General features: G+C 40.4%; 1 pseudogene; it reads left to right on the top strand.

The window, feature by feature from the left end:
* The window catches only part of LOC100720603 (nicotinamide phosphoribosyltransferase-like), a 62,251-nt pseudogene that overhangs the window by 49,047 nt on the left and 589 nt on the right, over positions 1 to 12,615 (top strand).

Raw genomic sequence — 12,615 nt, 5'->3', positions numbered from 1 at the left:
CGTCTCCTGAAGGAGTGGGCACCTCGAAGCTCTGCTCGGAAGGTCTGGGGTGAGAAGACAGCCACGCTCCCTCTGGGCAGGGAGGGGAGCAGACTCACATTCATTCTTTGTGCAGTATTTGTTGAGCACCTGCTGTTAGACACTCACTGTTCCAGGTGCTGAGATGCATACAGAACTGAATAAGATCCTTGCCTCACCTTGGCCATTTCTCTTGTCCTCAGTGCTGTAGAAGGAAATAATCTCCCCATTCCTACCATTCCAGTGGGAATAGAGTTCCACAGTGCCAGCATCCAGCCTAGGCAGAAATTTCCTCCATAAATTCTGTGTAGTGACAAATCAGCTTCACACACACTCCGGAATCCGGGGTGTCCTGTGGGTGATTGGGCTGGAAGCCAGGCAGGCTGAGACCCATTGCAATGGGAAAGTGAAACCTAAGAGGAGGCTCAGGTTCCTGGAAGTTAGGGTCCTGGAAGGCAAATCTCAGGGAAATTTGGAGTCTCATAGAGTGTAGATTCTAGGCACCCCTCACACTCAAGCAGGGAGCACTTGGAGGAAATGGCAGGAGATGTTCACCATATGTAGTGGTAAAATAGACAGAACATAAATCTGACCATTTTAAATACTCTCAATATATAGTTTTATGGCATTGAATTCACTCGTTAGGTTGTGTGACCATCAAGGTTTTTCATAAAATGATGAAACTCCCTTGATGAGACCAGTTACCCTTTGAAGGAGTAAACTGGATTTATCTTTTGCTCTAATATGAGTCAAACAACACAAGGAACAAAAGAGAGTGGTTAAAACTTGGGCTTGGGGGCAGACTGCCGGGGCGGGGGATGCCGCCTCTGTTGCTGACCGTATCTTCTCTCACTCTCTTTGGGCATCACTTTCCCTTTCCATATAAAGAGGATAATAGTACCTGCTTCGTTGCCCTGTGGTGAGAATTAAGTAAATTAACGCATGTAAAGTGCTTGGAAGCCTGCCTGATCCAGTAAATAATCAATCAGTTTTAGTTATCATTGGTAAGTGCTGAAGAATGGCTTGAAAGCTCATTCATTTTTAATATAAATCTTCTTTAAAAATGTCACAATGACTTCATTCTGCTTCATTCCTCGTATAAGCTTTATTTGAATAACTGTTATGTGCCAGGCCATTTGTACTGAGCACTGAAGACAAACTATCACAGTTACATGGATATCTGTGACCTACTCTGCAGATACCTGTGAACCACTGTCAGAGGGAGGTGAGGGGAACAGGTTCCTGCTCACAGGGTACATGACCAGTTTAACTGGCTGGGGCTTGACAGGAGCAGAGGCTGCCTAGAGATTATCAGGCAACTTTTAAATCAGTTCAGCAGAAACATTTATATTGCAAGGAAATCTTCTAAATATATTCCATGTTTTATAGGTTAATGAACAAATATACACCATGGCCCAGCTAAGAACTTTTATTGGAAATTTACACATTTCACCACTTATGATAGTGGTTACAAACAGTAATACCTCCAGTGGGATAACTCAGCCAGATAGCTAGTTCTTCTTCAATGAAATGTTATTTCTGAAATTGTTAACTTCTCAGGGTCTGCTTTCTTGGGAAGGTAGGAGAAATAGCTCTTTTATTTTCCAGTGCTGATACCCTACTTACATTTTCAGATATGCCACTGGTAATCTAGGGAAACTAGCTAAGTATTAGGATCCACTGATAGGGGAGAGGAAGCATCAGTAAGTGGATTTTTTTACAGGTTGTGTTTTTCGAGTGGGTTGTGGCCATCTTTTCAAAGCTGATTTGCTCAATTCCTGGTTCTCAGGAGACTCCAGCTTGCATTCAGTGGAGTAGTGACTGCTTGCAGGTTAAATGGTCTAAATTTTCTTCCAGTGGTGTTTTCTCAGCAGCAGGTTCTTGTCTTCTAGCATTTCAATATGCAGTAGGTTTGTCCTACTCGCCATTTATACTTTTATCTTACACATCACTTCATTTTTATGACCTTGAATCACCTCTTCTCACAGATTTGTTTTCTTGACAGTCTCAAGCTTAATATTCACAGAAATTTCTCTAGCTCTTTAATTTTTCTAGTTTTGAGATGGAGAACATCTAGTATACTCCTCTCTGACCGTCAGCTTCCGGCCCAACTGGTTTACATCAAGAAACGTTTTTATTTTTACAATGAATCATGTTTCTCATGCTAAACTGTTTGAGTCTATACTTTGAGGATGCTTTTATTTCTCTTACTGTAACTCTTAATCTGTGTAACGTGTGTGGACATCGACCTGTATACTTAGTTGTGCTGTAGGCTTTCTGAGGTCAGGTCTAACTATATATCTCTCAAAATGCTTCACCAAAATGATGTCACTTGCTAATTGTTGGCTGCAAATAGATGGTGCTTTGTTTTCTGTGCTCAGTCTCCTTTAGATGTTATCTGTTATTTGTAAGATCCTCCATACAGACATACACACATACATCTGTAACACACACACACACACACACACACACACACACACACACACACATTGGGCTCATAGCCATATCAAATATTATGTTTACACTGTACTAACTTATTCCTGTACATGCAAGCCTTTCTGCATTTGAAAAACCTGCAGCTTTCTACTCTTGGTTTTCACTGCAGTAACCAGCACCTTTTGCAAGAGTTTCAAGTGTTGGCTAAGCCAGGATGGGTTGATAAGTTGCAGGAGTTCAGACTCTCAAAGTGAAGGTAACATGTACCATAAGTGCTATAGTTTACATGTCAAATTCCAAGAAATGGGGATAATTAGCATCTTTTTATCTATTGACCATTCATTTCCCTGAAAGAACAATTTTCTTTGAGAAATTGTTACTCAGAATAATGTGCAATTTTGTTGAAGGAATCTTCAAGTGACTGATTGGAAGTTCATGATCCAGCTTGGGTCAATTGCAATTTTTTTTAGAGGTTTTAAAGTATGGAAAAATGCTGGGGTGCTTGAGGTGAGTGTTTCAGCATCAGGTTGGAGGTGCCTCCACTAGTTGTCTGAAGGGCTTCTCTTCTGTTGCAGAGACTCCATGAAAGACATAATAACTCCACAGCAGGACTTCCAGGAGAACATGGCAGATAGTTAGCAGCATCTACGGAGGCTCTCTGAGATACCCCACTTAGAATCCAGGAATGGGGTGGTGTGAGGAGTCCTAAGCAAGGGGAGATATACCCTGCTGACCCAGGAACAAACTAAGCTAAGAGAAACCAACTGGAAATGCAATCCCGGTGCTATAACAGGAACAGATAAAGTCTCAGTGCAGAAGCTGGATCCCACGCCATTGGAAGCCACAATTTGAATTTCCTGCTGCTGCTGCTGCTGCATCCCAGTTGGCATGGCAGGGAGAGAGATGCACGAAAACTCTGAGAGTGGGAATCGGCGAATGGAGTTGAGAACGGGACTGGCAGGGTGCCCTGCATCGACCTACAGTGAGTGAGTGAAACAGGGACCCTTCCATAGAGTAGGAGGCTTCAGCAAAGGATATACTGGCACTGGGCAGACTTGGTGGAACAGGATGCTGCAGTAACTTAAGTTATATATTCCCCTCTCAAGCGGGATTGGTGGGGAGCGCCTGGCCTGGGTGACGCCACTGACTACTAAGACCCAGTAGGTTAGCCCAAACCAGGTCCCAGCGACTGGGGGTGCACCCTACTGGTGAAGCCTTCGATAGATTGACCTGGAGGGGCGGGCCCAGCAGAGGCTGCCCAGGTCTGTGTCTCCCTAGTACACTGCAGTGGGCAGGAATACCTAGTCGGTGCAACTCAAACAAACTGTAACAGACAAAGAGAAAAAAAAAAAACTAGGCATCCTATATTCACTTGTATGGAAGGAACAAAAAGTATGGGAAGAGGAAGCAACAAGAAAGGGTCCTCAGTCCCCAGTCCTGAGAAAACTGATCCAGGAAAGGTGAATGCAAAGGAGAATGAGGAAAGAAAACATGCAATATCAGACACGGCACCAATAGACATAAAGCGATATCTCCGGAGCCTCATAGACGAGTTCGAAAGAGAAGTATTTAATGAAGCAAAGCAAGATATTAAGTAGAATAGTTAGAGAAATGCTAAGCACCACCCAAGAAAAAACAGATGGTGGAATGGAAGAACAGAAAAGAAGGGGAGAATTGTTTGATGGAGAAAATAGAGAAAACATAGAATATGTGAAGCAGATTCAAAGAGATTACCAGGAAACTAAAAACTCTATCGAAAGCTGGCATAACAGCTTGAAAGAAACTAAGGATAGATTATCTAAACTGGAGGGCATATTTGTAATATGGGAGCATGACATTAAAAGCTTCTTAAAAATAACAAGGAAACAAACAGCAATAACACAAAGGCTAGAAGATGATAAGAGGATCTATAACTTAAGAATGAACATAAAAGAAGAAGTAGGGACACAAACAAATGAACTACAAAAGCTATTCACAGAAATAATCCAAGAGAATTTCCCTAATATAGCAAAAGGTAAAGATACTCAGATGTATGAGGCATACAGGACCCCAGCCACCTACAACCCAAACAGAGTTACATCCAGGCATATAATAATCAAAATACCAGATATCCAATATAAGAACAGAATATTAAAAGCCATCAGAGAGAAGAAACAGATCACTTACAAGGGAACCCCCATCAGAATTACAGCAGACTTCTTGGCACAAACCATGAAATCATGAAGAGCGTGGGGGGAAATAATTCAAGCTTTGAAAGATAATAACCTCCAACCAAGATTGATATATCCTGCACAACTGTCCCTAGAAGTTGATGAAAAAACAAGGTGCTTCCAGGATAAAGAGGAACTAGGGGAATTTGCAACCACCAATTCAACTCTACAGACAATATTGCAGGATGTTCTAAAAAAGGAAAATACCAAGATTCCAGAAACAGTGGCAGAGAGGCCACAGTGAATGGAGCAGAAAGTGAAATGAAGAAAGCAAACTGACAACTAATGACAGAAAAAGAGCTCAACAGAAATGAGGCAGAGAAGATTGGATGGTAGAAACAGCTATTTTGGAGAAAACAAAACATTATAATAGCTAGTGCTGATTTAGTATCATCTTATTTTGAAGTCCCATCAAGCTTTTATTCTTCTGTCTCCATCGGTCTTAACAGGTTGTATGTTATTGGATTTTATTATAAGTGATAATATAAGCAAAAACTTTTATAGATAAGGAGATTACACAGAAACCATTGTTAATTTTCTGATAGTTGATTTTAAATACCCTGTAATTCTGTCATTCTCTTGAATGGTTTTACATTGTCTTGATATGTTTGATGCTACAGTATATGAAGTTATACTCAAAGATTTCTAGGAAAGAGACACTGTGGTAACTACTTTTATGTTGGAATATCTTATGGTGAAACACTATTTTGCTTAAATGGTTATGCTTTGACCTGCGCTGTTTTGTTGTTATGGCCTCTTTTATGTCAATCTCCTTTTTAAAATTATTTACTTTTTTATTTTTATCTTTTTAATTAAGGGAAAAATAAAAAATAGCAGGATACAATATAGTAACCCACTTTGATTTCCTATTAACTTGATTTGAAACCCTGTATTGCTCTCACCATCTTTTTTTGACTGATTTTCCCCTATTCTGCTTTGCTTGATAGTACCAAGTTCGAAAGTATAGGCAACAACTGTGAAGACAATAAAATTCATTATGACACCCATTCTGGTTGACTGTTATCTTCTTTTAAAGTCCTGTAATGTCTCCAATGTTTTGATTTTATTCTTTACTGTTTTGCTCAATTTTATTATAACTAATGATATAGGCAATTCTTTTTAAGATAGCAAGAGACAGTATGGTAACCATTGTTGATCACCTTGTATTTTGTTTTTACATTGTCTATTATGTCTATCCTTTTGATTTGACTGACTCTGTTCTGTTATGTCACATTTGGTTTTACTCTCTTCAAAAAAAAGTAATAAGAACTGTGCGAGTAATAAAACCCAAAATGTGTAATTGTCATTGTACAAAAGAGAGGAAAAGAAAGTGCTCTAAAGGATATAACTGCATGTATATTTAAGTATATAAGATAGATAATCATATTACTAAGTTTTTTTGGATCATTGAACAAAACTATTTGCAGTCTCACTGTTTGAAAGTCCACTCTATGTGCTTTAATTTTGTAACTTGAACAACTTTTTCTAAGATAACAATATGTAATATATTAACTAGTGATTTCCTACTGTTTATTCTCTCTGAAATTCTGTATAACTTGTATTCCTTTTTTTTGCTTTCTTTCCTTAAATAAAAAAAAAAAAGAACTCCACAGCAGCCAGGATTCAGGGCAGCACCAAGGTAAAGCCAGGCTTCCGCTTGGTCATGTTCTCCCTGCTTCTCACACTGGTCAGGTGACCTGGGGGAGGGTTGGGTGTCCTGAGGTAAAGTAAGCAGATGAAGAGGGAAGAGAAAGAAATATATGACTGTTCTCATGTATTCTCCTGTACTTGTGGCAGCCTTTGATTGGTTGCATGAAACAATGAATGTAAAACTTTATACACTTCCACAAGAATTTATCCCTACTGAGCAAATTCCCTGTCTTGACTAATCTTCTGCCCTCCACTCAGACTTCATGGAAACCTTCTCTAAATTTTCATTTATGTGGAATTCTACCAATAACTTTAAAAAGCAAGCAATAGTACTTTGGAATGAAGATTTCAGTTAGTATTTATTAATTTAATCCACACTTACTAAGCTGGAGCTTAGTAAATTGACACTAACTTGATACTGACTATAGATTTCTGAGAAAAGGTCCATTAGACACAGACTCAAGTAGTGAGGCTTAAATTTGAGCACAATGGAAAAGATAAACACATATGTAACTCCCAATGCAAAGCAGAGCACACAACATAACATCAAATTTCATCTAATCTTGTTGATAGAAAACACATCCTTTTTAGTTGAAGAGAATCATGAGCAGCTTTATTTGACCCTTCTGAAGCTTAGTTGGCCCCATCAGGTTGGATTGAGTCCTTCACGTTCCAGATGCCTGATGTTTTAGGATATCCTGCACATAGTCATTCCATGAGTGTTAAAGTGTACACATCTCTGATGTAAAAAGCACTTTCAAGTTTCCAAATCTCAAGGTAGGAGAGACAAAGGAAGAAACAAAGCTTGGTTATTCTTTAAAATGCAATATGATCATTTGTAAATCAAACACTTCCTTAAGATAATACTTCACTGAGAACTCCAGAGATCCAGCCATGGTGGGACTCAGACAGGTTATTCACCCACCCTCTTGGTAAGTGCCTGTGGTGTGGGCCTGGAGGAGAACCATGTGAGCCCACTGCCACGAGGGCTGAAAATCAAGCACCCTTCCCCTCCCGCTCCATAGCTACTGGGGATAGATGTCTCAGCATCTCTTGGGAGGATGACCATATGCAGTATTGTAAATATGGGGGATTTCCTTCTATCTTCTGTTTGAAGGCAAAGGTTGTTGTCACTGTTTTTGTTTTGTTTCTTTTGCTCTATTCAGTATTCCTCAATTGGTTTTGTGATATTATATTTTTGGTTTGATTTTGCTATACCTAATTGACTGGACAACTATTGTGAAGTTAAAGAGATATACCATAGTACATATTACTACTATCCCAGTATCCTGCTGTGAAATCCTGTACCAATTTCAGTGGATTGTCTCGATTGTTTTTGTTCTGTCTTGTGATGTTGCATTTTTACTTCTTTCAAAATAAAATTTAAAAAAAGATAATACTTCATTGTCATGAGGATTTCAAAACACTTGAAGAACTGTGGGTTCTTGGTTAAAGAACTTCACTGGTTCCACGGTTTTGCAAAAGATGGCCACGTGTGTATGTGTGTGTGTGAAAGATGGCTATGGTTAAGTGTGTCACCTGATGCAGTGTTTGCAAACTGAAACAAAATTTTGCCAGAAGTTACTACTTGCAAACTAAGTTGTTTGCACTCATGAACCGAGTCAAAAAACTTTTTTTTTGATGGAATTCAGTGAGTTTTGATGGTATTGCTATTTAGTTTAGGTATCCACAAGCTTTCATGGAAGATATCTGGTACAATGTCAAGTCAAGGTAAGTTGGTGCGGACCAATGTACCTATTAGGGGTAGAAAGAAGACCAACCAGCTTAGATTTGGAAGTGTTTTTGAGTGGAAAGGACTTAGTAGGGACAGAAGACAATGTGGAAATGCAGGACAAAATGGTAGAAAGACTATGGGAAATAGCGACAGCCAACTTAGGGGTAGCATTGACAGATTCGGGAAAGCAGGGTGGTATAAAATCCTGTACTGGGTGCACAGTGGAACAGTGACGCGTGTAGTCAGATACCAGGATTATCTAGTCAGTATCCTTTACCTCGGGCTCTATTGGATTATTTTAAAATTTCTCACAAGTCTCTTTAGTGAATATAAGATCAAGGTCATCCTTGACTTTGGCCTCACTTACAAATGGTAGCTGTGAATAAGGCGGCAACCAATTAGGTAGCAACTACACATTACTAAGAACAGCATAATTTTGGTAAATTCCTTTGAGGAACAGAGAAAAATATTTTGTGTTGCATGGAGTATATTTCTACAGATTGCATTCCCACCTGGGGATGTCAATTTAACCAGCTACATGGTGCCTTAAACACGGAGGCTGATGAATATTTACATGCTTGATGGACTGGATTATCCATATGTTTGTTGAGTAAATATTGGCGGAGTGCTGCTCTGGCCTAGTGCTCTTCTTAGGCACTAGAGCTATGAACAAAACTGTGCACTGGGTTCAGAGTTCTAATCAAAGATCTGAGTTGAGAAACAGTCAAGCAAAATATACACAATATGGACACGTGTGTATATACAGTGGTCAATAGTAATATGGCAAATAATTAAATTGAAAACAAACCCCATGACGGTAAGAGGCACACTGCCAAGAAGCAAGAATAATGGGACAAGCATGTTCAAAGCAAGAGTATTCCAAGTGTTAATGTGTCTTTTGCTGTATTTTTTATTTAATCATTCATGGTATGTTTTGATTGCTTCTTGTGGGTCAAACACTTATGACAATTTTTGTCAAATAAAATGTTGCAGAGTATCCTCATTCACTGAGTCTGGCAACACACAACTTCTGGTTCCTCCCCAGAGTCAACATGACCACGAATGGTAAACATTTTTAATCGGTTTAGAATACTTAGGCAGCCATGACAGTGCAAATAAAGACACAAAAGAAGACTCTCATGACTGCTTCACAAAGTGGCAAAAAGATACGATAAACATGTTGAAAGCAAGGGGGGGGGTATTCTAAGAGGCATTAATGGTCATATGTCTTTTAAATAATTCTTAAAATGTAGACATTCTGGTTTTTTAAAAATTATACAGTATCTAAAATGGTGAGTAGTGAGATGGAAAAGTGTAAAGCTGGACCAGAGTTAGCACTACACGGGAGGGGGATTCTCCTGTAGACAGAACACCTTCACACAGAAAGCCTTTCTGATGAGGCCCCTCTGGGTGAAAAGCCTGAGCCCTGAGAATTGGGGTAATCGAGAAGGTGTGTGTGGTTAGGAATGAAGGCACAGGGCTGAGTGGTAGGCAGGGAAGGAGACCCCTGCAGAGCAGGCACCGGGAACTAGAGGGGGCGCTTACAGTAGGGCCTGCTAAGACTCTGGCATCACATTAAGTATGACGGAAGCTACTGTGGATACCTAGCAGGGGGCTGATGTAATCGGACTTGGACTTGAAGCTGATCCTCCTGGTTGTGTCAGAAGATGAGTTCCGGAACAGGAAGCAGGGACACAGTTAGGAACCTTTTTTTTTGGTACCAGGGATCAAAGTCATAACCTTGTGCTTGCTAGGCAGGCACACTGAGCTAAATCTCCGGCCCTAGGAGACCTTTTTGATAGTCCTTGTGCACTGTGATGGTGGGGTAAACTGACTGGGCGGTGAAGGGGCAAATGGGAAGGAACAGTCACATCCTGTGTGTATTGAGAGAACACTGGAGAGCATTTTTCAAATGCACTAAATATATGCTATAAAACAGAAAACTCAAGGATGACTTCAAGGATTTTGGCTGGAACAACTGGATGAGCAAGTGTTTATTGGCATCATGAACCTCAGGAAAAGGTCTTGGGGCACTGTTTGTCTTTTGGAACTAGTTAATTAGAAGTGAGTGTGAAGGACATAATTCAACACACGAGTCTGGAGTGAAATGCAGGGGAAACAGAAGAGGTATCAGTTGTGCGTTCATTCACACAGGGCCTTCTGCTGGCATGGTGATGACATTGCTTTGGTGCTATTGCCTACTAAATAATACTCTGCCTTGCATATCAGCACTAACAGATGACACTTCTCTGTCCTCTTTAACAATCACCCTCCCTAACACGAGGCATACTCTTGTTGCTCTGTGACATACCCAGAGCTCTTAGCTGCTTTTCTCCCAGATTTTGGAGGGCAACTGAGAATCCTGTGTATCATAGTCAGTGGCCACAAAAACAAAATTAGTGTATCCCAAACTGAACAATTTTGGAACACCCCTGAGAGGTAAGAGAACTGAAAGTAATTTAAACAGCTCTGCACAAGAATGACTTGCATTGTGTTGAGGGCACACCAAAGTCATCACACCTACTTAATATCACTAAAGGACTTTTCAGAGCATACTTCCCGGCCCCTCTCATTCTCCCCCCTCCCTCCATCCTACACAAAACACTCATGGAATCTAAAGGGTCTGTACTGTAGCATGAAACTTCCCCCATCTGGTGAAGGGTACACTTGTGTGCATGCGTGTGTGTGTGTGTGTGTGTGTGTGTGTGTGTGTGTGTGTCTTGAGGGGAATATAAAAATGGAAATTCTTCAAGAATTTATTGTACTATCTCTTTCTTTCTTCTGCAGATAGGTTAAGATAGGTGTGATGTACCTTTTAAAATTTGCTCAGATTTAATAAGACATCATTTCCTCTCATTCATTTTTTAGTTGGCCGACGCCTATCGGCTCCCGGTGGCTGTCAGTGCCGGGAACATCCTGCCCTTCCTCTGTCCTTCTTTATCTGCTGTCCCCGTCTCTATCATCTCTTTCACCTGGGTGCCAGCAGCTGAGTGTGACTCATCTTTTCTGTCTTCTCTATTGTTCCATATTTTTACCACCGAAGAGTAGTCAAAGTTACAAAAGTGTTCTTTCTGATCCATTGAACCCTTTCTGGGTGGACTGAAGGTCATTAGTAAGTTGCTCTTTCAAGGAAGAGGTCATTGAAGCTGGGAAACTGTTTTGTGGTCACCTACAATATCAAGGAAACTTAATCTTTTTCATGTGGGAGTTAATTGTTTTTCATAAACAATCAACCGAGAGGCCCTGCTGTGTGTCCTTTTCCTGCTTTGTCTGTTTTGCTGAATTATTCTACAGAGCTTATAAAGACCCACAGCTTCTGTTCTGTCCTTTAGGCAATAATGTATTTTATTGCAAATTATGGTAATTATCATAAATTGAATTACTCAGGGAATTTAATATACATGGAGACACCTTTTTAAATTTAAGCATTTGTGATCGGAGCTGATGATTATGTTGATGATGATGATGATGATAATCTTAGGAGTGGTAATATGCAGACTTGTGCAATGTTCTTTTGACAGGTGAAGACCAAAAATAAAAGCCTATCATCACACAGCTACATTTTTTTCATTGTGATGAGTTCCTGGTGCTCACTGGGACTATTATTTCAAAAATGTTTTTGCTGCCTGTCACTCTGCTACCAAAAATAAGCTAGTCTGAAGGAATCAAGTGTGAGAGGACATTCCTGGAAACCACCTCATCTGAGGCCATTTGTGTCAAAGCACTCTTGAATTCTTTTTCACTGCCTTTGTTTTCTACTTTCTGACCAAGCCAATTTCTGTCAAAAGATTGCATTAAAAAATTCAAATACAGTCCAACTGCTAAAATGTGTAACTAAAAATTCACTTAGCTGGTAGTTTATCTCAACCATTTCAAAGCATCTGTTAATGGGAGTCAGTGTCACCAAACAAACACGTAAGACAATGCTATTTTAGGAGGCCGGAAGAAGGGGTTGGAATTAAAAAACATCACTGATGCCAGAGTTGGGAGTCTGGAGTCAGGGAGCTCAAAAGTTCTTTAATAATAGACTGGTGACCTTGAACAAGTTACTGTGCCTATCAGATTTTGGGTCTTCAGCTGTGAAATGCAGCCAAATTGAGGGCTCTGAAAGCCAGGAGGTTATGCCAGAGACATGTTAAGCGTTACATCAGTGAAAATCACCACTGATTTGCACGGACACATCGCACTATATAAATCCGGTGACTTATGATTTCACGCTACACGAATCTGGGGTCTACTGCAGTTGCCTCGATTTCCATCCAGGTCACTGCAAACGAAGGAGCTTATTTCAGAAAGGACCTGGGCCAAAGAGGTGTCCCTGAGAGGCATTTTTGTTGGGTGCAGTTACAGAAACACTTGGCTCACTAGGGTGAGTAAAATTTAGATCCGAAGTCCAGCCCCGCTTCCAGGGTAAGGGGCGGTGTCATCACTACAAGGATGAAAGTGACCTCAGGCTGTTATTAGGAATCATTCCAGGAAAAGAGCAGAGCTCCGAGAGGCACGAGCTATTTACAAATGATCCGGGATACTTATTATACAGGGGAGAAGGGGCGAGGAGGATGCAGG

The sequence above is a fragment of the Cavia porcellus genome, unplaced genomic scaffold (assembly GCF_034190915.1).
Source record: "Cavia porcellus strain 051 isolate PalLab524CR breed Dunkin Hartley unplaced genomic scaffold, mCavPor4.1 scaffold_11, whole genome shotgun sequence".
Classification (NCBI taxonomy): domain Eukaryota; kingdom Metazoa; phylum Chordata; class Mammalia; order Rodentia; family Caviidae; genus Cavia; species Cavia porcellus.
Note: the sequence above shows the minus strand (reverse complement) of the source record. Positions and strands in the feature narration are given on the sequence as shown.